This window comes from Podarcis pityusensis, assembly GCF_964106645.2.
Source record: "Podarcis pityusensis genome assembly, chromosome: 3".
NCBI lineage: Eukaryota > Metazoa > Chordata > Lepidosauria > Squamata > Lacertidae > Podarcis > Podarcis pityusensis.
The window spans coordinates 68,686,694-68,709,763 of record NC_138026.1 but is presented as its reverse complement, the minus strand read 5'-3'; the positions used below and the strand labels follow the sequence as shown (position 1 = coordinate 68,709,763).

At 38.9% G+C, this 23,070-nt stretch overlaps 1 protein-coding gene and 1 long non-coding RNA gene across 16 annotated transcripts in view; one reads left to right on the top strand and one right to left on the bottom strand.

Moving 5' to 3' along the window:
• Window positions 1-23,070, bottom strand: part of ARID1B (AT-rich interaction domain 1B) — a 347,348-nt gene that overhangs the window by 224,630 nt on the left and 99,648 nt on the right. The window lies entirely within an intron of this gene.
• LOC308473134 lies at window positions 14,034-21,159 on the top strand. 2 transcript variants are annotated; one of them, XR_013983935.1, is made up of 3 exons: window positions 14,034-15,144; window positions 19,050-19,170; window positions 20,966-21,159. It is a non-coding gene; the product is annotated as an uncharacterized lncRNA (long non-coding RNA). The 2 variants fall into 2 exon arrangements; XR_013983936.1 differs by having other exon boundaries at window positions 14,034-15,170.

The window sequence follows — 23,070 nt, the reverse complement described above, 5'->3', positions numbered from 1 at the left end:
GGAAGCAAAAGGGATTAATTGAGCCCTATGGGGATTCCCTCCCCAACACATAGTGGACTGTGCTCTGTTTTTAAAAGCAAGAACTGCAGATAGATAGATAGATAGATAGATAGATAGATAGATAGAGATAAAAATTATTTTCTATCCTTGGCAGCCAACACTAACAAGTGTCCATACTGCATTTACACTGTTAAGCAGCTGATTCTTTGTTATGGGCCCATAGGGGATATTGGATACTGTGAGAAACGTATCACTCTATAAATAAGAAAACGGATACTGTTAGATATTAACTGTTTTATTAAGAACACTTTAAATATTACATAAAACATATAAGCTGATTCCTAGCCCTTTAAACCAATGGATGTGATCCTGCCCAAATTAAGCCCTTTAAAGTCAAACTGGTATCAGCTTGACCTACTGAGATGAGTGAAACTTTATCAGTACTAAAACAACTGGATGATGCACAAGACTAGCAAAATACAGATTCTCTCCCCGCTCTCCTTTCTCTTCTTTTTTTTAATTGGGGAAGTTGTTTATAGAGCTGTGGGATTACAGCAAGAACTAAACAGAACGCAGCACCTTGCAAACCTGTATACAATTGTTTTTCTACCACACTTCAGATCTTGCCTTCTGTTCTCATCACTGCATTTCTATTATGAATAAAATAAGATACTGGCTTGCAACCCAAGAAGCTGTGAGCGGAACTCCTCCCACCGATGCAAAGCAGGGAATAGGAATGTTTTGCCAATTTACCCATTCTTGTGCAGCTGCTATGACTCCCCCTCTTCCTGAAAATTTGCTCTGGAGTGTTGGGGGAATCCTCTTCAACAGTGCAGGTATCATCACAGGGGGCTGTCAGGGAAACAGTGAAAATGCCTTCTCCCTTCTACTAGGCAACAGTCTCCTCTGTATCAAAGGCCCTTCTGTAAATAAAAGGAGCCCAGCATATGTAGAAGGCATCTCAGAATCCAAGCTCTTAGAAGGAGAAGAAATAACTTGGTTTTCACTTTGAAATTATGCTAGATTGTGTTATAGGAATTCTAAGGTCTCACATATATATAAATCATATGTTCATAAATGTACAAGGCAAACACATACGCAAGTATATAAACCACATGTCTGAAATAGTACAGGAGAGCAATTCTGAAGCCATTTTGACTCTTCCAGCCACCTCAAATATTCTCTGAAGTGAGGAAGGAAATGGGAAAACCTCCCCATTGTCTCTTTGCTCACAAATCCTGTCTTAAGGGCATATTGTGTATGAATAGGGTGAGCCTGTGACCTGGATTCAGGAAATAAGTATTTAGAATCTCAAAAGGAATGGCTAGGCTGCCCAGGTAAAGCAATCATGTGACCATTATCAGTATCCTGCCAGACGGGATTTCTGTTGTAGACCACCCCCCTGTGATGTGTTTCTGCTGTAGCCCACCTCCTTCTGTGATGTATGTATCATGTTTTTGGGGGGTGGTCTTGAGCTACAGGGTGGGCAAGTTCAAAACATATAAGGGCTTGTACACCATTGTTCTGGGTTCCTCCTTCCTCCTGTGTGGGGTAAGTGAGCACCCTGTTGCAACAGCAGTAATAAACATCAGGCTTAATAGCCACATTGCTCTGACTTGACTGTGGTTGATCTCTGTTTCCTTCCTCCGACCGACAGATAACCTTTTAGGTTCTAATACGGGTTTCCCAGTAAGCCTCCTACAGGCAGGGAAACAGGTTTACTGAATTCCGTTTTCAACTGGAATGTTTATTTTTAAAAATGTAGACAAACACAAAATATGTCAAGCAAAAATATACGAATCATCAGAGGGGGTGGGGTGCAACACCTCCCACTAATCGAAAAAGGCCATTGGGAGTTAGCAAAGTAAATGTAATCAGAAAGTCCAATGCTACTGGCTTTAGCAGGCTTTTTGTGAAAACTTAAGTGTAAAGCCTTGTTATATCTAATATTCAAAATTGACCAGTCAAAAGCAAACAAACACAAATCAGACCAAGATTTATTTTTTTAAAGTGGTGAAAACGAGAATTCATTGTCACTGAAGTCTTAAAAGCTAATGTTGTAATGCTGCTCACCTCCACCCTTTATGTTTACTCTTAGTGGTAATACTACTTGCCATAATAATAAATGTTGTTAATCAGTAATAATTCAGAGCTGGAACTCTGTTTACAATAATGAATGGTAGCATTCATATTTACAAAAGCTTACAATTTTTATTCTTTTTAACCAATCATAGAGAAAGCTAAACAAGTCACTATCTATATTATAGATTATATAACAAGGATGTAGAGCAAAATTCTAGCTACATTTTCCTGGAAGTAAATCCCACTAATTTCAGTGGGAATTACTTGGGACTAAGTGGGCACAGGACTGCAGCTTTAGTGTGACTTATAAACATTTTTAGAAGTTCCCCAAGGGTCTTGAGTTTACACACCATTTCATTAACATCCACAGACAATTCAGCTGCATTAAATGTGTTCAGTTTGCCACGATTATGAATGATTCCCAACATTTGTCTTCCACTTCAGGTTTCTAAGCAACTTTAACTTTCATGTTTTTAATTTAAAAAAAATACGTCAAAGCTATACTATATCTAGTTTGCAACTGAATCTCATTCAATCACATAAAATGTACACATTTGGAAGAAAAGCTTAGAGCAAGGAAGAACAACTTGAACAGGACTACAAGCCACATCAGTAATGCATCATAACCCGGACAGCCACAGACAATCTACATATTTTAAATGAATGTAATTAACAATCTCCCTATCATAGTCATAAACCTGGCAACTAAGCCTACAGCTTCATTTATGTGCAACTACCCATAGTACTGTTAATTACTAGAAAAATACTTAGGCTCAGGGCCTGATACAGTAAGTTTCTTGCATGTGTATTTGCACACAAGGATTTCTCATTTCTCCCCGCCCCAACAACAAATCCTTCAACAGCAGCATCATTTCTGAAGACCCCTGGAATTTCAAAGGCAGTGCAAAGGGCTGTTTTCATAAACAAGGGTCTCAGAAGTCCTGCTGTGCATACAATGCTCCCCTGCAAGGCTGCCTTGACTAGAACTTCAGATTTTGTCAGCTCTTTTAAAGGATAAAAGTTCCCAAGTAGGGGGCTGGTAATTTTCAAAACAGCTTTCTCTGTTGTCTCCAGAAAGAAGAAGCCTCATTTAAGTGCTAAAACCAAGAAAGTTCCACAGAATGCTGCTGGAAGTTGCTGTTCAAAAAATTACTTTAGTAATTAAAAGTAAAATTGATTCCTATAGAAATTCAACTGCACCTTCGGAAACAGATTAGAAATAAAACAGATTATGAAAGTTGTAAAATACTACTGTTATGACCAGACTGAATGCACTTGGAAATTTTTATGCCATGCCTTTGAAGCTACACCACTGGAAGAAGAAAACATAGAACTTATTCCAAGCTGTGGCCTTATTCATGATAAGAAAATAGGAATTTTGGACACTTTGAAATGAGAGGGGTGGGAAGAGATTCAAAATATCACTTTATATTGTTTAGTCATTGTGTAACACACTGCTGTTTCATACAATACCCAGCAACAAATCACATTTGCCAAAAGGTATATGTTCCACAGGATAAAAAAAAAAAGTGTTGGAAAGAAGCTTAACAAGTCTTTTTAAAAAGCAGGACTGTTGTGTAGTATCTCTTTCAAAAAAATTCTGAATGACCAATTAAAAAAACATTTAAAACAGAACCTAAGAGTAAATGCATTTTAGTAATCAAATTATTCACAGAACCCAGTCATACCTCTCCCAGTGTAAAATTATTATGCACTAGACTCACTTTGCACAAAGCTGCTGCTGAATTCTAACTGCTTACCCACTTCATCCTAATTTGAGGTTTTCTCCTAGAGACAGCTGCTTTTTTGATACATAAAACCAAGCCAAACATAAAAGGAAGAGATATCAATGTTCTAACTCCCTTCACTCTACTAAATAAAGCCTACATAATTTTACTACAGTCCTGCCATGGAAATTGACACTCAAAAGAAAAACAGATGACAGACTTTAAATGCTTTTGTTAAAATAAGCACCAAAATAAAGACCAAAAAGAAGACCAGCAATATTAGTGAAATTTTGATTTTGAAACCAAGCATTTATTATATGCTATATTTGGTGTTGTTGTTTTTAAATCAGCATTTAATGAAATAGATTTCTGATTACATCAAGATACATTAAAAGGTCCCTTTGATGCCTATAGTAAACCTTAAAATTATTATGTAAATAACATAACCAAATGCATTAATACCTTAAAATCATTATATATTTCCATTTTTCTCCATTGAAAGGTTCTGAAAACTACTCGACCTGATTTCATTAACCATGGATGTCCAAACCATATTTAAGAAGTGCAGTTTATTTTTATTTTTTTTTAAATAATGTTTATTAAAATTTTCAAAAATACATAAAGTAAAAAGTTAAAATACATTCAGAACCTTATTTTCATATATCCACTTTCTGGGACTCCCCCCTTCCCCCACCCCTATCATATTCCTGTTTCATAATGTTGGCTCCACAAGCTCTCAATTCTGATTAAAAACTTAATTTGTTTAGACCATTGTTCGAATTTAAAATTTCTACACTCCTCATCAATACCCTTAATAAAAAGCCAAAAATTTCTTTCCCAGGGCCCACCCCATTTTTATTCCACAATTTCCCTTTTTTTTTAATAATAAAGACACCCCACATAATAGAAATATCAGAAATAAGAAATAAAAGATATAATAGATGAAACAAAAGCAGTTCAAAAAAAGAAATTGACAAGCCTTTGGATTTTAGTTCTCCCCCTCTGTCCCCGGTTTAATTTCCCCCTGACCACCAAACCATGTTATCCGCCTGGAATTCTTACAATCCATAAATCGCCTATTTTCCCCCAACTCCTTGCTGGTTTTTTTTTTTTTTGTTTTTTTCCTTTCATAATTATTTTTTTAAAACACTTAGCTTCAGATCTTTAATAAAGCTCCCCCCATTGTTCTTTCCAAATTGTAGTCCAGTTTCCTCTTGTTCCGCTGCTGAAACGTTCTAATTCAGAAGCTTAGTAAGTCTGCAGGGATTATTGTTATTCAGGAACAAAAACTTGCGTTCAGTCCCTTCCTTTCTTCAATAGAAAATTCTATTGTCTCCTTTAGCTGTACACCCTGTAGACAAAATATTATTTCCGTTTTGCAGCTTTCCCAGAAGATAACCAGTTCTATAAAATTCCAATGGTATTTTTCCACTTACGACCATCTTTGTAATGTCCCGAAACTCCTCTAGGGGGATTGTTGTAACTTTGTTTTCTCTAGTCCAAAAGTCCGATTGTTATCCATGTTTTCGCCATTTTGTATCCAAGTTTTAAAAAGTTGTAGCAAATTGTAACAAATTTAGCCAGCAAAGTTCTCATAATAAAATCCTCTCTGCTTTCCGACTTTGACAGCTACTTTGACAGCTGTCAAAATCTCCGACTCTTTTCACCAGGCTCTCTCTTCAATCACCCCGGTTCCCAGGGGGGGGGGGGGTTACGTTTCTTCTCCCTCAATTCGTCCTCCAGCACAGTTCTTATAATTTCCCATCGTGGAATTCTTAGTTTTTATCAGCAATACAAATCTTTTTGGACCTTGGTTTCCCCGTCCTTGTCTTAGAAGGTTTACAATAGGGGGGGGGGACTGACTTCCTTTTTGGATCCCCCCCCGCTCGTGTCCAAATCGAAAGGAAATTCTTTTTTTTTTCCTCCTTTTAACCCAGTTTCCAAATTACTCACGGGTTGTTGTTAAAAAGTCCGAATTTTCAATGGAAGAAGTCAGCGCTCTCCGCCGGATGGCATGCGGCTGCGCTCGGCAGGGATAGCAGAGGACTCAAAGCACCACGCTTCTCCCCGGCACCCGATCCGTAGCCTTTAAAAAGGCTCCTTCACGAGTCGGGAGGGCGCTAACGGTGCCAGCCGAGTCTCCATGTCCACGGCCCTCGTGGCCGTGGTTTTTAAGGGTCCCCGCATCGCCGGTGCGGTAGGACCCAGCCCCTGCCGAGCAGGCTCCCTCCGGAGCTCGGAGGGAGTCCGCCATTCGGCGATGGCGCCAACCCGGAAGTCCCTAAGAAGTGCAGTTTAACTAAGGTTTTTCATGGATATAATAATGCCAATTTTAAGCTCTCCCAAGTCCTCCTTTGCACTTACATGCCTGGGCTCAGGACTATCCAGATTCTGTGCAATTATATAAGCAGGTAAAGCAATGGCAACCCGAGAAGTCATAACACCTCTGCATGTAAAACCTCACACTATGACATCAGAAGACATCAGCCAATGATATATATAGAGAAGGACAGGCATAAAAGATAAACAGATCTGAATACTGAAGTGCAAGGTCATCTGGGGAGATTCTAAAGGTGACTAAATGTGTGCTTTGTCATTGTGAGATGCTGAGCAAATTGCCTCTTCCAATCAGTTCATGCACAATTGATTCATATAACACAGCTCATGGGCTCTGAACGTGCAAATACAAATGTGAATAGCATAATTCAAAATATTTATTTCAACTATTTAAACGCCACTTAACCACCGATTCTGCATGCATATAAACATTTTAAAAAGCGTATTGTGAATAAAGTAAATTAAAATTAATTATACAAACAGAAAACTTATTTAAAATGCCTGCTGAAATAGAGGAATTCTGCAAAACTGACCCATTAACACCAGCCAGACTAGCCCATATCAGTTCCACTCATCCCCCAACTTGTTAGAGGGGGTGCACATTGCTAGAGTTATGGCAGCACATGGCAGGACCTCAAAAAAGTGGCTACATTCTGGGAGTCCATATCTGGTCAAATTGGTGCCATAATAAATTATTTCTTCTGCTGAACTTGATGTTTTGGCCATTTTCCAAACCCAAACATACCTTATACACTTGGTTTCAATGGAAACTTAAGCAGCAACTTGTATAATGAGGCTCATTTATACAAAAATAAATTGAAGCTGAAGCATTTATATAACAATGAAAAACAGACAACTAGAGAGAAGGTCTTAAAATTTGTGTAACAGCACAATAGGAGACTGGGGCACGTATCTTTGTCTCTTGGGTTGTATGTTGTCACTGAAGCAACTCATCTATCAGGAACACTTACAAGATGGTTTAAATTTGCAGCAACATAGCCGTAACCTTTTCCATTATTGGTTCATCTTTAACATACTGCCAGATCAAACACTTTGCACACAGAAGGTCCTAGATTGAATCCCTAGCACAGCCAGTTCAGAGATCTCAAGTAGCAAGACTGGGAAAAATTACTGCTTGAGACCTTGGACAGCTGCCGCTAATCAGAATACACAGTACGTATGACTGTTTAGTGTTTTATTGCATATAACTAGTTTAGCATTAGCTCCAATTTCTACAATTTGTGAGCAGCAATTGCTGAAAACTTAAACAAGCATGGAAAAGAGCTAAAATTCACAAGAGCAAAATGTGGCTTTCATTCACTAAGGTTTCGCAACAGACTGTGGCAAGAGATTCTGCTGGCTACCAGAGCTCAAAACTGGGACTAATCCTCAGTACAGACAAGATTTTAGTGCTGCCTGGATATGGATTATGCATGGAAACACCATCTGGACTCCCATCCTGTTAATGTTTTGCTGGTCTACTGGTATTCTATCCATTTTACTCCAAGAAAATAGATGTGCAGAACACTATAAATAGAATAGTATTCTCTCATATGCTTTTATTGACTACTGTTTTTAAGATAGTTGGGAGGGTACTCTGGGAGTTCTGCTATACCTAATGACAGCCTAACCAAGTTATGCTAAGCATTCAATTGTCTTTGTCCAGTACAGCAAAAAGTGTACTGATATTACAGAAACCATGTCATTTTGTCCCCGAATTCCTACGATGAGAACTTAAACTGGAAAGAGAAATGATATACATATACAGTCAATCCCCCATTTACGTGAGAGTTACGTTCCAAGGCACCACACATTTAAGTGAGATTGCGTATATTTGAAACACCATTGAAAAAGCCTGCAAACACCCCCCCCCCCCCGGTTCTACCACCTTTGGGACATTTTTGGGTCACTGCCAGGTTCGGCATGATGTGTGTGTGCATGGTTGAGAACATACTGAATACGGGAAATTAGGCGTTGGCTGCATGTGCTTATTGTGCAGAAAGTTCCATTCTACCATGGACCCTCTTACAATCTGGAAGTCATGGGTTATTCCCACAGTTGCCAAAGTATGTGGACGGCCTCCCAAACATTCTTTAGGTGGTTGCTAAAGGAGGTGTAAGCAAAGGCAGAGAACAAAGGCAAGGCAGAGAACAAATAAAAGGGATGGGGGGAAAGAGAGAAAAGGAGAAAGAAGGAGGGGAGGAAAATAACATTTGATAAGGGCTCCATCAGATGGCTTTAAAGAAAGGTTTTCTGAAAGAGGTCCTTGTCTGTGAAGTAGTCATGAATGTGGTTTAACTTGAAAATTCATAATTTGCTTTACGAAGGAAACTGAACACAACTGTAACCATGGGCTCACTGAAGAGTTCCTATAATATATTAATGTGGAGAGGGTGAGCGGCAACCAAGAGGAGGCATTCTCAGCCAGCAGGAGGTAGTGGATGGAGTGCTGGCTTTGGGCCAGGGATATCACGGTTCAAGCCTCTTCTAAACCATGAACCAGCTTACACAAGAGCCCTTGCGTGGTGAGAAGACTCCACGTGGTTCTTTATGTTTCTGACATATGACTCTCCTTCCAAGTGTCTCTCAGTTCCATCCACTGGCTTGGTACTTCCTTCTTCTGCTTAAGAATAAGTTGCTAATAGATGGAGGAATGGAGGGACAGTTGGGAAGTAGAGGATCTTTAAAAGTTGTTGGAACTGCAAGGTGTTCCATTCACCTGTGAAAGCCAATATTATGAAAGAAGACCTTGGACATGTTATTATCTTCCAGGAAAGTCAATCTTACAAGGTCTCTAGGAGGTTATGATTCATGTCTGCCACTCTGAGGTCCTTGGAAGAAGAGTAGGATACAAATGTAGTAGATAACTGTCACACATTACAAGTTAAGAGAAATCAGAAGCTCGTGTAATGAGCTGGTAACAAAAGATGTTAAACTTAGCTAATTTTGGTTGTCTTTGTTTAATGTGAAATGAATCTATGTCCCAGTCTCACTTCCTGTGAAGTCTTAGGGCCTGCAAGCCTGTGCAGGGACAGCATGATAAAAAAAAAATCATAGAATGTTGAAGTCTGTATTGCAATTCCCCCTAGAGTGTTTTTATTATGGTTTATTAATAATAATAAAAAGCAAAGTTTGCAGCCACTTACTTTCTGTACCTACTTCTTTGAAATACTTGTTGCACTGAATTTAGCACTGCCGGTCTCTAAACAACACTGAACAATACACACACAGAAGTATTATGCAAGGGTTTAGAATATTCTTAGCCATCTTAATTTAGGAGACTTTACTTTTTTTCAATAGAGCAAAGAAAAACTATAGTAGAGGAAATTGATGCCTGCCAGATGGATGTGTTTTGCAACCTTCTTCCTTCTCTTACCACCCAACAGTTTGCAATGTGGTCAGAGAAAAATATCTACAGAACAAGTCTTGTCTTGATATTTTTATTTATGATAAAGGGCAGTATATAAATCTAATAAATTAATTAAATGAAGTATATAATTTACATATTACATTTATTAAAACTGAATTACAATGGTCAAGTTCTCCAAGGAGAAAAGACAGACACATGTAATACAGATGTAAAGCCAAGAGACAAAATGCAGACTGACTTCAATCCCAGCTCCTACAGAAGTCAGAGACAGAATGTAGGTTTCATTAGCACTAGAGGAGGTTCAAGGCCAAAAAATAAGACTCATGGACACCTTTTTCCATAGTTCTTTCAAAATCAAACTACAGTTAAGTTTTAAATACATTTTCAAAAGCATCCTGATTCTGTTCAAAGATGGACTCCTCCATTCCTAGGGGAACGATTGTGAGCAGAAAGAGTTAAGCTCTGAAAATAAAAGAGCAGCAGAGCAAATCAGACTGCATGTTTGAAAAAGCCTATAAAATGTTACAAGCAAAACAAGAAAGCTTGTGTTAATAATGCATAAACCAAAGGAGGGGAAAAAGCACCCCATTTAATGGAATAATGCTTTTATCCTTGCAGTTAAAATGAAATAAACCATGACTATTAATCTGGTAAGACCGTGTAAAAATGTAATTTTTAAACATTTACTAAAAGGGGATAGTTCAGTAACCACTCTAAAAATCAAGGCCTTGTGTACAGCAGCATTCAAACGCTAAATACCAATCTCCTCTCTGTGGAGGCCATTACCCGCCTTGTCTCTATAGCAACGTTAACAGTGTGCCTGACTTCAAAGACAAAGATGTAATTTCAGACTTCCAGCAGCCAGAGGGAGCGGTAAGAATATTCTACCCAGGCTGTGTCAGCTGATGATAAATTATAAAAATATCCAGGAAGGTTATGAGGTGGACTGTACCACAATATTCATCAACTGGAAGGGGGATTTTATTTTTCTTGGTAAAGTACACTCACAGAGTTGACTGCACTGTAGACTGCAATGATCTAGAAAGAATCTCACGAGAAATCAAAAGAATGGGGAAATTACACAGCAAGTAGTATTGCCCTCCTTTATAGTTCCTTCCTAGACAAAAATAAAAATAACTTGTATCGTCCTTCAACTCATTCCATTGAGAGAAACCATGGGATCTGCTGTTCTCAGAGACCTACTAAACACCTCCAATTAGTGCTTATATATATGTGTGTGTGTGTGTGTGTGTGTGTGTGTGTGTGTGTAAGCATTGACTGAAAGGTGTTTCAAAGCACTGGTCATCTAATGAACCAGTCATCAAAGAATAAAGATACATATATTTATTGAGTCTCAAATAGTAGCCTCTTTGTAATTTGTTAAAATCTAAAACAAATTTCCTAACTGTTTCACTGCAATCCTAACAGCAGAGCACACTAAAATAGCATGGGAAAAAGAGACTACAAATGTTCATGCCCACCAACCAAAATAAATCAGATTCCTTCTATCAACCCAGCCACAATCCCTTGAGGGCGATTTCAACGTCTATTCCAGGGCTTGCTCACCCAGGAGGCAATGTGAGGTGACCACCTTGGGTGGCAGGATCCACAGGGGCAGCAGATGCAGTCTCCAAGGAATGCCTTGCCTGCCTAGTGTGTGCAGCCGTCCAGCATGATTCAGAGTGGGCCCACCCCCACCCCCATGGCCTTTGATTCCCATTTGAACCATTAGGTAAGATTGATTTGATTTCTCCTTGCCTGTTCCCAATGTAGTTATTCATTCACCCCTTCTACCTTTGCAGGAGGGACGCCATTGTGTGATTTGCCTAAGGTGCCAAATGACTTGGGCCAGTCCTGAGCGGCTGTAAGGGGCCCAATCTCCATTGTTATCAACCACTAACCTATCCCAGCTCCCAAGGGGGCAAATCTTCCACTGGGGGTATCGGGCAGTGACAGTTCCTGCAGCCAACTGCTCCTTTCTGGATGTTTCCTTTCCCTATGTTGTTGTTGTTGTTTTAAAAAACTGAATGCATTGTGCACTAATACTTCAGTATTGTCTTCTTCCTGTGATCACTGTGGAGTGATCTACAACTCTCAAACTTCCTAGATGGAAAATAGCACTAGCATTTTCTGCCAAATATTATGAAAGTTATAGTTCCATATGCTGGTAACATTTTCTTCCATTTCAAACCTGCACAGGTAAAGAAGTCACTCAAGAAACAGTTGCCACCACTGGATTGCCAGAGCCATTACTTACCTACTATAGTGTCCTGACCACAAAGTTAAGCTTATGTTTCGTTCTTTTTGTAAAATGTTTAGAGTCCAGTGGTGTCCAAACTTTTTTCAAAGAGGGCCAGATATGGTGAAGTAAAGGGCCATGGGGCCCAACAAAAGTTGTTGACCTTTTTTTAGGATTTTACTTTAGGAAATAAACTGCCACAGGGGCCGGATTAAACCGACTGGTGGGCCGAATTAGGCCCCCAAAACACAGTTTGGACATACCTGGCTTAGACGTTTTGTTAAAATCAAGAGATATATTATTTTAGATAGATAGATAGATAGATAGATAGATAGATAGATAGATAGATATCCCCCTTGGGAACCAGGTTAGGCTGGCAAGCGGGGTGCAAGCAGAATCAGGGTGGCTGGGCCATCACTGGCTTTGCTGCCCCCCAATTCTGCTTACAGAAGTGAAGCAGTGATGTTTGTCTAGAAGATCATCCTGCTCAATAACTTGTGACACCTCTAGAACATATCATAAATGCACTTTCGGTGCAACCTCAGGGGGCTGAAAAGATCGTGCCTCTCCACTCTGGCTCAGAGTGTTCAAGATCCTGCTCATCCATCTGTGTGTTCCTCTGGCCACTCCTACGCTGCTCTGGGTGGCCGGGTGAGGGGTGCAGGCTCCTCTGGGCATCTCAGTGGAGGAATCCGGTCACTGGGGTGGACCGACGCAGCAGCCCTAAGGAAGCCCCTTGCAGGAGGAGGAAAAAGGAAGGAAAGAAAGGAGGAAGGAGACAAAAGTGAAAGCAGCAAGTGGAGGCAGGAAGACAGACTGATGACACAGTGGGAGGGGGAGGGGAGGGGAGCAGCAGAGCAGGCTCAGCCCCGATGGCTGCAGAGGAAGTCATTGGTGGAGCACAAAAGGTGACAAAAAGCAAACTTTTGGAGTTTCTGGTCCATGGTCTCTCCTGGCTTCAGAGATGCCAATATACCTCCTTGCCAAAGACGCAAGGGACGGGGGTGGGGTGGCGGCGGCTGATACAGCTCCTTGCCATACAGTAAAATGATAGAATCACGGATTCATGGAACTGGAGATGGAAGGGACCACAAGGGTCTTTTAGTCCAACCCCCCCCCCCCATGGAGGAATCTCAACATGTAGTTTCCCATCCAATCTGAAAGCAGACCCTGCTTATGCAAATGTGCCAACAGTTTTATTGCGGCACCACTGTGTGAAGAGGTTTCCCACTCTTAAGCAGGTTGAGCCTGCTCACCAAGACTGCAGTATACCCTGCTTCCCCGAGACCTTGCTGTTTCATCTTAGCGCACCTGGATACCCTTTCTAACAAGTCCCCATTATGGAAGAGTGGTTGGGAACCAAGCCATGCTTGAAATGGTATATAGGACCTCTGACCTGCTGGATCAAATACAATCTCAGGCCGCATCCAGAGAATAAGTCAGCTCTATGAATCAAAGAAGCTATAGTCAAGGGTTGGGGTGCTGAACGGACAGTGTTAAGAGTAATTACACAAGAGCCCATGCACTGGCAAGACATGGAGTAACAAGAATAAACACCTTTATGCAGAAATGTGATTTGTTGTGAGTAAATAAGCAAGCATCTAAATACAATGTTGAGATACTGGGTTAAATACTAATCATGCGCATGCAGTTACAACCCATCTCATGTCTGCAACTGGAAGCACTGGGAATCTAAGATGACAAAAAGTACAGGCTTAAAATTGAAACACACCCTTTACTAGCCAAGTTATTTTTAGGCAAAAAGTGAACATAAGAGTAAATCCACAAGCAGGGCCTGTTTTAGATTTTAGTCACTGAACAATGCCTAGCACTTTTATGTGATGTAGTGCCACAACAAAAAATAGATCAGAGAGGTTAAATCTGAAAGGTGCAAGCTTCTCACATTTCAAAGCCTGAAAGAATAAACCTAATTTAGCACATAGAGAGAATAGTTAAGCACTAATGTCCATATTTTGTAAGCTAATGAAATATATTGCACCACACTATATTTAACAGATTAAGAAGAATATATTGAAACATGAAGGGTGACAGTATGTTTGTTTTTGAATGTATAAATATGAGTAAGAAGAGATATTTAATTAAATGTTTCAGAACTAATATTAATTTTTCTTATGTCAAAAGTTGTGGCATCACTGCAATAGGTCATGCTGGATAAAAATAAATGCTTTTAAAACATTTATTTTAAATGGATATCATTTTAAAATAGATTTTTAATGAAAAACAATCCTTTAAAATAACAACTTAAATTATATCCAAATGTAATAAAACATACATGTTAAAGACAATATTCATGATCCCTGAAAACTGAATCAAGGAGTCTCTACTAAATACACTGAGTTAAAGCCTACTTTTTAAATCTAAGATTAAAGTCACACTGTGTTATACATTTTATTGCTGTGAAAATTACAAATATTTAAACTGTACAACAAACAGTACAGAAAATACGGACATTTAGTTTTCAAGTATGTGATTTTGCTTAGTGTCCTTACAGGGTCAACAGAAATCCTTAATATCCTAACTACTCCCCTAGTCAGATATCAATTCTATAATGCAAAGGCTGTGGGCTATGCAAACTGGCTAAGTTTAGTTTAAACATGTTTCAATTATTATCAATTATTATCAGACATCCTTTTTCAGAAAATATATCAATCAATCTCCTTTCTTGGCATAGAAAAAGTGCATTATATACATGGATCAGAACACAACTCAGTTAACGAAAAGTAGTAGGAGATACTCTAGGATAAAACTGGTCAGACGTCGTGAGATACAAAAATGCCTCTTAGGATCTATGGGGACGCAATCTCATAGTGTTGCTCAAAAATCTTGCCACATTCTCCACAACGTAATTACTACAATTGTTCAGCAGATAAGACACTCTGGAATCATCAGTTTGATAAATTCCCTCCTTCAAATCCCCTCCAAATATTTATCATATATTTTTGAAAAAATGGGCAATAAAATAAAACATGTGTGATGGATTCGACCTGTTTGGTGCCACAAGGGCAGCGTCTTTCAGAGTATGAGGTTTTTGAGAATCTACCTTGCAAAACTGCAGATGGTAAGATGTTAAATCTTGCAATGGAAAGAGCTCTGGAATTGTAAAGCTGGTGTAAATATGGAGTGGCCAAACAAAGGTGGGAATTCTTAACCCCAATGGGGAACAGGTTTTATTGGCTGCACTGCAAAGGGTTTGGAATTCAATCTCTAGGATTCTGCACTTGATTGTCTGGAATGTTTCCAATTGTTGGAGCATAAGCAGAGACTCGAGTGATAGGTTCTGATTTTGCTCTCAATGCAAGCTAGCCATTTGGAGTGGTGGGATTCTGCCAGCATGTGGAAAGTTAAAGAAAACGGATCAGATATGAAATGTAGGCGGAGCCAGAATTTTATAGTGGTGAGCCACACTTTGGTTTCCAGCAGCCCTTGTCCAGTTTCCAGACACATGGCTGCATATGACACGCAATTTGGCAGCCCCAGGATTTTGCGCAGAAATTTGGATTGGATGCGTTCCAACGATTGGTTAACTGCACATGGAAAGAGCCCTGATAGAGCAAAGCCTCAGTATCTCCTTCCTAGCTACACACTAATTGATTTAGACCTCATCAGTATACATGCAAAATTTGGATTTTTTTGCCTCAATGTGTATTACTCATACTAAGCCACATTTGTCACCTGGGTGCTCATTTGCTGAGTCTGGAAAAAATGGATCTCTTTGTTGTCTGCTTAAGGTTTTCACCAGCCTGGATCATTTGGTCTCATCTCTCAAACCTGGCCACATCACTGCTCACCACTGACAGCAGACAATTTATGAGCAAGTTAATAGTACAAGACGCAAAACAGATCCTTGAGAGAACTCCACTGATTAATTACTTCCGTTGCATTTACTCCTGCATTCTGCTTCCTGTTCTTTATTGATCAGCAAAAGGACAAAGCTTCTTATCCCTTAAGTTAGTGATGGGGAACCTGTGGTCCTCCAGATGTTCCTGGGCTCTAGTTCCTATCAGCCCTAGCCAGCATGAGCATTAGTCAAGGATGGTGGGAGCTGTGGTCCCAACAACATCTAGAGGACTGCAACTTCCCTAATCCTGCCGTAACTTCTTACGAGGAGCCTTTTTGGATATATAGATCTTTCCCTATTCACATGCTTGCTGACACACTGTTCTTTGCAGGCAGGACTGCTCTTTGCAGATATCTTGTTCTACATGCTAATAATTTTATCTTTAATAATGCTTTGTGCCAATTGGGCCAGTACTGACTTTAGACTGCATTATGCAATTTCCTGACTACTTTGCAATTTATTGGAAGATCAGAAAGGAGTTTGATTTTAGTTGCAACAACTAGTTGAAAGAACTACTTGAATGTATGCCATCTGTCCGCAGTGATTTGTTAACTTTTATTGTTTCCCAGCTCTAGAACTTTAGCTCTTGTCATGTCAGTTTGACTAAGATCTTCAGATGCTCTCCCTGGAAAAAGTGGTTCACTTGTTGGTTATCTGTCCTACATCTTCCACTGCACAAATGAAAATAATTCACTCCACTGCTCTGCAATCTCTCTAGCATCCTTTAGCATTCCTTCCATTTCCTAGTCATCTAATGGTCCTGCTGTCTTCTCTATTTGTAATTATTTAAGGATAGTTCCACTATTTTGTAGTAATATATTAATAACGTTATTTTTGAAACACGCTTCTTTAAGTCTTTGTTTGCCTACCTCATAATCAGTAGCCAGAGTTCGTGCTTGGTTTTGTTAGCCTCTCAGCAAGATTTCGGGTTTTATAGGAAGCTTTCCTGCTTTTTATAGCTTCCTTGATGTGTTCATTAACCACGCTGGCATCCTTTTTGGTATATTTCCTAATTTGTGGTGTATATTCTACCAGAGCTTTTATTATTGTGTTTTTTAGTAACCTCCAAAAGAGGAATTAAATGTCACACTAAGGATATCCTCAGGGCAAGCATTTGGCTTGCCAGATGGAACGACCCCCCTCTCCTCCCCACACCCACTGTTCTGGGAATTCTCCTGACCCCCTCCAGAGACAATTTTGGGGGAAGAATAGGGAGCAAAGCCCTATTGCACCAGCAGAAGTCCTTGAGCGAAACTTCCGAGGATGGGACTCATTAATTGAATCCCACCACAAGTATCTCAAAAAGATATAACCTACATGATTTTTCCTTTCAAAATTCTTTTTTAAAAAATCATATCCTGTTTTAGAAAAGTTCTCCCTTGAAATTAAATGCGAACTTGATGGACTTTCTGTGTGACTTTCCACTTATATACAAGTTGAAATTGATAGCATTGTGCATCACCTCTTGGGCAGCCGAGGATCATTTTGTTTTTAGTCGATTCCATGACCAGCCTTTCCAGGAAGCATATAGCAATGTCTTGTCTCTAGAAATCCATTACAGTTATGATTTTAAATTACCTGCCTTCAATAGATTCTCCTATGATAATATGCTCCCACATATGCCTTATTTGTGAAACTTAAGCTAAAATCATCTGTATTCTGAAAAAAAAAGAGTTAATTTTTTTCTAACTTTTTCTTAATCTATAGTATAGTAGCTAAGAAAATCACTTGGGAAAGCTTAGTCACTTTCTTTGGAGCTTAAAGCTTTCCCCCTCTTTTATTCCAGGCTTAAACAAAGTTCAGTGGGGCATCAAAGTGCCTCAGTCTTAAATTACAGTCTGTACTTTAAAATAGAATGGATGCACAATATGTTCCTGAAGCTGGAGGGTGGGAGTGTTATTCAGTGAAAATTGAAGGCTTGTTGAGTCAATAATCTTCTTTCACAGAGTAACAATTTTCAGCTAAAATTTCTTGACCCAAACAAAGGAAATCCAGATCATTCAGTTATTTTACAACATTGCTGGAGCAAGCAAAATGAATGGGGGGTAAACACCATTCATTCCACACTGAGCAAAAACAATGTGAAAATTTCAGTCACAAAAATTACACCATCAAAAGTTTCCTTTTTTTAAATTTACCATATTGCCAAATAGTTATTTTCAGCTCAAGAAAGGAACAGAAGTAAATAACCAGGGGTGTGATTGGTACCCAGGCGCCATTCATGTATCAGTTGCAGGTTGCATTTAACTTCCATTATCAAGAGCTAGCTTGCTGACCTTTCTGCAAATCAGCAATAACATCCGTAAACAGTACTAGAATTTTTATTAGTTGTTTGTTTTGTTTCTTCATTCACCTGCGGGAGTATTCATTTGGCTAACAAAATAAATCAAGTCAAGCTCAAAAGCTTTTGCTTACTGAAAAATTTCCTGTCCTGATACCATAGTACCATTTTAAAAATAACTTCATCTAAAGGACTGCCATCCTCAGCCACATCTCACCATGAGAAAGTTTTTTTTTATTTTAATATAATAGTTATTTTGAAATATCTAACTATTACTAAGGTTGTGCATTCCTTCTTGTTTTGTTAGCAAACCTTGAAAATCAGGCTCTTTTGCGCTGTATTGTTAAGTTTAAATCTATGGTATTTGAATATCACCTTGGGATACTTAAATATGTCTCTTTCAGGGTAGTTTTTTGAACATCTGTTTTACAATATTGATCTTGGGGGCAGTTAGTAATTGTACTGTTAGATAACTTCTTTTTCAAATTATGTCAAAATAATTATACTTTTGGAATAAAGATAATATTGTAAGTTAAATGGGTTCTCAGCATAATATACTTCTTGGGGCCATTTTTCTTAAATAACCAATGAATAAATATACATTAAAAAGCAAAGAGATGTCTAATGCATTTTGATCAGTACTGTACTGATTTATTTTAAAAACACATTTCTCAAAAAGATGTCAAAAGTATAAACCATTTGTACGTTCATAAAGTTGAATGCTCTCTCACCCTTCAGAGAGGTTTTCTAAAAGTTTGTGTTGCAAGCAAGCACAGCTAGACAGTTCACTAGTTGTTCCATTTCCTTCACACATTGTATATAAAAATCCTGGCACAAATGTTCCTGTTAAATTCAAAGCAGATGAATTTCTAATGTGGGCTGGAAACAAATGGCTACAAACAAACCATACTTTTATTAGCTAATCTTAATGGCTTGTCCAACATCATAGTAAATTATTATTCCTTTTATTCTTCAGTTATCTGGACACAGTTTGACCTAGACTGTTTTGAATGTGGGTCAATTCTTTAAGTATCCAAGTAAAACAGTGCATATTACTTAGTTCACCATTATAAGGTAGTATCTTGTGTTTATATAATTAAATGAGTTTGGTTCTCCGCTGAAGGAAATAAATTAAACTGTCCCCTGAAATTCAGAGTGAAACCTTGAGAAAAACAGGGCGAGATTTCCAAGGAGCGGATGGTACAAATGGCAGGAGACCTACATATCTTCACAGACACAAAGACACACACACACAGAGCACTTTACAAAAAACAGGTATGTCAGGTCTCTACTCCAAGGGTTGCAATCTAAAATAAATGCAGGATAACTATACATTAAGGGATGGAATGGAGGCATGGGTAGGCAGGGGAATAAGAAGGGGTTGCTTCAGTTAGATGTACTTCAGCTTAGTCATGCTGGCCACATGACCTGGAAGCTGTACGACAGCTCCCTCGGCCAATAAAACAAGATGAGCGCCGCAACCCCAGAGTCGTCCGCGACTGGACCTAACGGTCAGGGGTTCCTTTGCCTTTAGTAAGAAGCAGTGCTTTTTTCTGGGAGGACGCAGGGGTACGCATACCCCTAAGCATTTTGCGAATCTAAGTTTGGCCTCATTGAGGGGCAGTATTTCAATATGAGTAGGAAAATGAGAGTACAGTGGTACCTCTGGCTACAAACTTAAATTGTTCCGGAGGTCCATTCTTAACCTGAAACTGTTCTTGACCTGAGGTACCACTTTAGCTAATGGGGCCTCCCGCTGCCGCCAGCGTGCACTTTCTGTTCTCATTCTGAGGTAAAATTCTTAACCCGAGGTACTACTTCCAGGTTAGCGGAGTCTGTAGCCCAAAGTGTTTGTAACCCGAGGTGTTTGTAACGCGAGGTACCACTGTACCCCTAAACATTTTTTTAGAAATAAATAGCACTGGTTAAAAGTATATTTAACTTTTTACACAAACACACACACACAAACATATGCATAGGTGACAGAAAAGTATGCACATTCCCAAAAGTGGTTTGCAGCCAATCATCTGGTGGAACCACTAAGCTACTTTGTGATTTTCAAAGTTTACTTGTTCCATCTGGTATTCAGCTGAGCTCATGTGCGCACTTCTCCCCCACTTCTGCATTCTAGTGCTTAGAATTGACGCAGTCCAGTCCATAGCTGAGTAAGTGATTTTGTGGGGAAACATAATGTATGAGCAGGTTAAATCGGTGATATAGCCAGCAGAAAATCCCATGATCATAATAGCATCTTTGCCTGAAATTGCTGCAATATTCATGGAAATGTTTGCTGAATATATCCACGATTCGACAGGAGCCACATTGTAGCTTGGGTCCTAAAAACCGTGTGAAGAATTCTGCTTGTGGAATGTCACTTTCCCACCACCTCCTCTCAACTGAAGCATGCACTGTACCCCGAAAATCTGGTCTTTAGAGTTGGGGGGTTCTTAGAAATAGTATTAGATACAGCACAGGGGAGTGCTGCAGAGGAAAGGAGGAGTTGGTGCCTTTTCTTGCACAAGCAAAAGTGCCATTGGATTATTGCCTACACTGTTTTACACAAATACATCGGAGAAAAAAGTTGGCCTGCTAAGATGAATTATAAAATGCATTACTATTTGGGTAAAATAAGGTGGCTACTTTTTTTAGTAGGCAATACTGGTATTTCCTGTGTGTTTTTCTTTTACTTGTGCAGTAGCACCTCGGCTTACGTAACCCTCTGGTTACATAAACTTCACGTTACAAAAGTGGCAAACCTGGAAGTACTGGACCGGGTTTCACCACGCATGCATGCGCAGAACAGAGGTCCTCAGGTTGCGGAAACCTCGGGATCCAGCCGGACCTCTGGAACGGATCCCGTTCGCAACCGGAGGTACCACTGTGTATATTGTTTCATAGATTTTCTGCATTTATCAAGGAGCTAAAGCAAATTGGAACACTGAAGGATAATTTTTAAATTAATTTTAACAGTTTCAAGTAATTTCAAATATTTTGCTTTTGTTCCTGATCTACTTTTTGTTGACAGTTTCAAACCAAATACATCATATTCTTTCTAATATTATTTGAACAGGCTCCTGACATGAAGACAGTAGCCCCAGAAATCCCAGCACAAGTGCCCCACTAAATGAAGCATCAGCTGAACATCTACTAGCAAGACCAGGTCAAAGGGCACTCCTAAACATCAAATCATATTCATCAAGGGCCCAACCGCATCCCAAACAGGCAGAAATACTGATCCCAGATTAGCAATTGTAGTGACCAGAACTTGTGGCCCTGTAATTTTTGGCAATGAGCCCATGAAGCTAAATCAGAATAAGGGCCAGAAAGACTGTCTTCGCTTTAATTAGGCTTTCTCACAATGCCATGTAGCATATGAAATCTGATGCCAGGACACCTAATTATAGCATGAGGGCAAATTTTCTGCCCTCATTCTTAATTGGTGAACATTTTGCTCCATTTCTCAGTCCCTCCAACAACTGCCAAGATGAGGATTATTCCTTTTGCAATATATGATGCTTTCATGAACTAGGTCCTGCATTAGCTTAGTACTAAAAATAATTCATTACTAAGAATTATTGAAGAAAGTGTGATACAAAGTGACAAACATGAAACATATACCAAAAAAAAGCTATTTACTAATTATTACAGGGAAACTAAAAACCCATACAAAAAGTCCCAAAAGTAGAAATATTTTATGTAACTCATTCCCTCTTATTTTCTTGCTTTTTAAAATTAAACATAGTTGGGGATGAAACATAGCATGTTATTCGTCCAAACTCAGCTCATCAAAGTCTCGCTAATTTCAGTAGAATACTTAAGTCTTTCCAGGTAAAATTAAGGGTTTTTAAAGTATGAAACTTCTGCAAAGCATTCTTTTAATGGCTCTGTGGCGATTCCAAATTACTCAAGTGCTACATTGCATGGAATTCGAGAAAGAAGCTGCGTTTTCTGTAACCATAACAAATTTTTAAGTCTGAAATATATATAGTCAGACCATTAAAGACTATGTCCTATTAAATTATGTAGGTCAGTATGCAAGCATTCAGCTTTAACCAATTTGTCTTTTGTAAACTTTGTTTTTTAAAAAATACATGAAAAAATGTGGTCAGAAATGAATTGAAAATAGATGCTATTTTGCTAATTTTTACTTTTGTTCCTGGAAACAAAATATTGCACACAACTCATCTGTGACTCTTAGCAAAAAATGAAATGACCCAGCAAAACCCACCACTATGTAAAACCACACTACTCTGAAAACAATTACTATTACCCAATGTTCCCCAACTTGGTGCTCTCCATATGTTTTGGACTTCAACTCCCATCAGCCCCAACAAGCACAACAGCATAAGCACCCGATAAGTAAGAGTTGGAGTTGGCTGTTCTTATAGCCAAAAAAACCCACCTAAATACATTTACTTGGATGTAAAGCTTGCTAAATTCAAGAGATTTACTTTCTAGTAAACTTTTCCAGGGCTGCCACACACACAAAAAACACAACTTCTCATTTTAGATACAACTTAAAATTTGCTGTTATTAAGCATATCACCTTTTGAAAATTTCAACATCATCACTGTTCAACATCATCACTGTTTTCTCACTAATTCACAAAATAAGAAGTATTATCCAATTATCATTCCAAAAATGTTTTCCATATTGTCAATCAAGAACAGATTCACTCAACTAAGTTAATAAGGTAATTATAATATGACAAGAATATCACATAAAAGTACTTCTTTAACCGCCCGCCCCCCCAATGCAATCAGTATTAGCTTGACTGTGATGAGTTGACATGTTACCAAGTTACATGATCAGGCTATCTGCAACAATCCAATGGAAAACATGGTTGTGCAAATCTTCCATAATTGGAAATGTTGCATCTAGAACACTGAAAGGTCATTTGCACAAATGCTGGTTTTTAAAGTTAAGAAGCACTGCAGAAAGTGGTACAATTTTAACGCAGGAATATTTAAGTATACTCCAGCTTCCTTCACACACCAATTTGGTGATAAATGTTTAGCACAACAGATGTGAACATATGCAAGGAGAAATATTATTCTTGCATAGCTAGTTAAATGTGTATATCTTAAATATCCAACATCCAATACAGAAAATGAATGGGGATTATTCAGTTATCTTTGAGAATGAAGGAATTCTCTCAATATATGAGCTAAATCC